General features: G+C 40.4%; 1 long non-coding RNA gene across 1 annotated transcript; it reads left to right on the top strand.

Annotated features, from left to right (window-relative positions):
• The first annotated feature begins 1,766 nt into the window (after positions 1–1,766).
• LOC128265735 (uncharacterized) lies at positions 1,767–2,624 on the top strand. Its single transcript, XR_008268910.1, has 2 exons — positions 1,767–1,905; positions 2,075–2,624. It is a non-coding gene; the product is annotated as an uncharacterized LOC128265735 (long non-coding RNA).
• The last annotated feature ends 584 nt before the right edge of the window (positions 2,625–3,208 follow it).

Here is a 3,208-nt window from a genome sequence, read left to right as displayed (position 1 = left end):
TAAAAAAAATTTTACGGGACTATTTTTTTCCAAAAATGCTAAGGCTATCATCGGAGGTTACATTAAATTGTAGAATCTGTTCCATGGCCAAGTATAACCGCCACCCCACCAAGCAGACGGTCGGCTAAACACCAATACCCTCTTGCGCAGGGGAAATCCTTCATATCGACATATTTTCAACGGACGGAAACCTTTTTCTCACATGCATCGACAAATTTTCCAAATTCGCTATAGTACAAAAAATAGCCTCAAGGGCCATCGTTGATGTAAAAGCTCCAATATTAAACGTAGTAAATTTTTTTCCGAACACAAAAACTATTTACTGTGACAACGAGAGGTCACTTAACTCCGAAACGATAAAATCAACTTTACTTAATAATTTTAATATTTGCATCTCAAATGCACCCCCCCTGCACAGCATTTCAAATGGTCAGGTAGAAAGACTCCATAGCACTCTCGCAGAAATAGCTAGGTGCCTGAAACTGGAAAATAAATTAAACGACACTACTGAAATCATTTTACTGGCAACCAACAGATACAATAAAACTATTCACACAGTAACAAACAGGAAACCAATAGAATTAATACATTCCACACCCACAGAAGTTGAGAAAGAAATCCAAGAAAAAATCCAACAGGCACAGGATAAGTCTCTTGACTATGTTAACAAGGATAGAACCCATAAAAAGTATCAGGTGGGAGACAAGGTGTTCCTAAAGGCAAATAAACGCTTGGGAAATAAACTCTCACCTTTGTGCTCAGAAGAAACCATTGAAGCAGACCTGGGGACCACGGTTCTCATTAAAGGGAGGGTGGTCCATAAGGACAATATACGATAATGACTATCATTAAATTCTAAAATTACCCTTTCATTTTTATATTTTTAGGCTTAAGAAACACTTTTTACTACTTAACTAACAGTTGCCATGACGAACGCGACAGTAAAACTTAACAATTATACGAACGCGGACTACATCCCCATAGTAGACGGTGACATTGTAATTTGGGATAGTTACGGATACCTACGACATTCAACGAACTTGACATCGTACGAGGACTATGCGGACCAGACAGAAGTAATGACAAAGGACGCAGGTAATATCCACTGACTTAGGTCACATTTGCAAATTAGTTGCTACCCTTAAAGTCCACCACAGGGATACTAGGAGCATTAACTTAATCGGAACAGCACTTAAAGTCATTGCAGGAACTCCCGACTTTAATGATTGGGAGCAAATAAAGTTTAATCAGGAACAATTATTTAACGCTGAAGAAGGACAATCTGAGTTAAATATTACATTTCAAGAACGTTTAAATGCACTTACTAATTCTATAAATCAAATTCAGAAAGTAGACAGAGATGAAGAAACTCACCTTTTAGAAATCATTTTAGCAAAAAACAGAATTGTTATCACAGACTTCGAAAATATTTTGACGGGCCTAATCCTAGCGAAACTTAAGATCGTCAGCCCGACTATCCTGGATAGCAGCGACATAAGCGAATTCAAAGACAAACAGCCTACTAACGTAAGCTTAATAGAAATATTAGAAGTATCTAGCATAAGCGTTTTTCAAAATTCAGAAATAATCCACTTTCTCATTAAATTCCCCTACTCTAAGCTAGTTTGTAAAAAGATAACAGTTTACCCGGTTCAGCACCACAACAAGATCCTAGACTTCGAGAATGGAGACCTAGTCGCCGATTGTGCAGCACGAATTGTCAACATCGGGGGCTGCAAAGCTACAGTAGGCGCACAATGCTCCACTCTACCAGGTCACTTGAGTCCAGTTACTGTAGTGGACCACGGTACCCTCATCATCAACGACGCCCAAGTGACCATCATCAACGATCTCGGTCTAAAACAAGAGATATCTGGCTCATACCTTGTAACCTACTCTAGCAAGGTATCACTAAACGGCTCCTGGTACATAAACCAACTTGGAACCTCAAGGAAAAAACCTGCAGTCTCGGCCATGACCCTGGTAAACATAACCGCTCATCAGGACCGACTCAGCCTCCCGTTCCTTCACGAGCTGAGCCTGAGAAACCTCCACCACATTGGGACCCTTAGAGAAAAATTTACAGCGGGTTCCTTCTTCAGCTACTTCTTTGCCCTACTTGCCTCCTTTCTATTGTGCTCTACCGTTTGGATAGGATACAACGCTTTAAGGACCAGAGAACAAGGCAACCCAAGAACCAATGGCGACGTAGAATCAGCAGGTCACCGGGACGGCGACCACTTAAAAGAGGGAGGAGTTAGCACGCGCAGTTCCCATGAGCAGAATTTGCCGAGTTGCAAGCCATATCCGGTGGCCAACACGCGCAGCAAGGAAACTGCCGAATCCACGATTCAGGTGCCATCGCCCCATCGCCTGATACCAGGTGCTGACCCGGCGCATAAGCGGCAGCGCAGGGAACATGCGCTCAGCGAATGATCGCCGGATACCAAGTGCTGACCTGGCTTTTTGGTGACAGTGCTGCTAGCAGGCAAAGGCCTCAAGCTGTAGCCGGATCAGAACCTTAAGTTAGTCTAAGTTTGGTACTCCGCAGCCATAGCTGTGTTAAGGAAAACATTTATAAATTTATCTAACCCTTTGCCTAAACAGGCTTAGGAGTAATAAATAACCTTAAACAAAAATATAAAACAGTCTAAAAGTAATTTATATACATATGTCGGCTGGTGACCCCACACATTAGTGGCTCTTAGCGCTTCTTAAAAAAGGTATTCAAAAGTCTACATAATTTTTTTTTTCTGGACATTTTGATTTGATGATTGTTTTCTCTCCGTCCAATCCTCTCCCATTTTCAGCCGCTGCTCCGAATTACTTCGAAATAAATAAGAATAAAAAAGTTCGAACTTCGGCAATGTCAGAAGTGAAATTTTCATCTTCACTTAGTCTAAATGGGCGATTTTTATAAAAAAAAAAGAAGTGGCTAAAAAAGATTAAGCCAATGAGAAAGATCAATAAGATCTCAGATGGGTTAATATAGTCATGTTCGGCATGTTCGTTGATTAAAAACTAGAACTGAGCAAAAATCAAAGGACGAAGACGCAACATCACGAACTGGCACATTACAAGTCAAAGCAAAAAGCTCCTAGCAAAAAAAATTATTTAATTCCTACGTGAACGTTTTATATGCGTATAATTAATCTTTAGCTAAACAACTTGTTGGTATATCTATGAGATTCTTCTATTTATTCTGTTG

The sequence above is a fragment of the Drosophila gunungcola genome, unplaced genomic scaffold (genome assembly GCF_025200985.1).
Source record: "Drosophila gunungcola strain Sukarami unplaced genomic scaffold, Dgunungcola_SK_2 000149F, whole genome shotgun sequence".
NCBI lineage: Eukaryota > Metazoa > Arthropoda > Insecta > Diptera > Drosophilidae > Drosophila > Drosophila gunungcola.
This window is presented reverse-complemented; position numbering and strand designations above follow the sequence as displayed.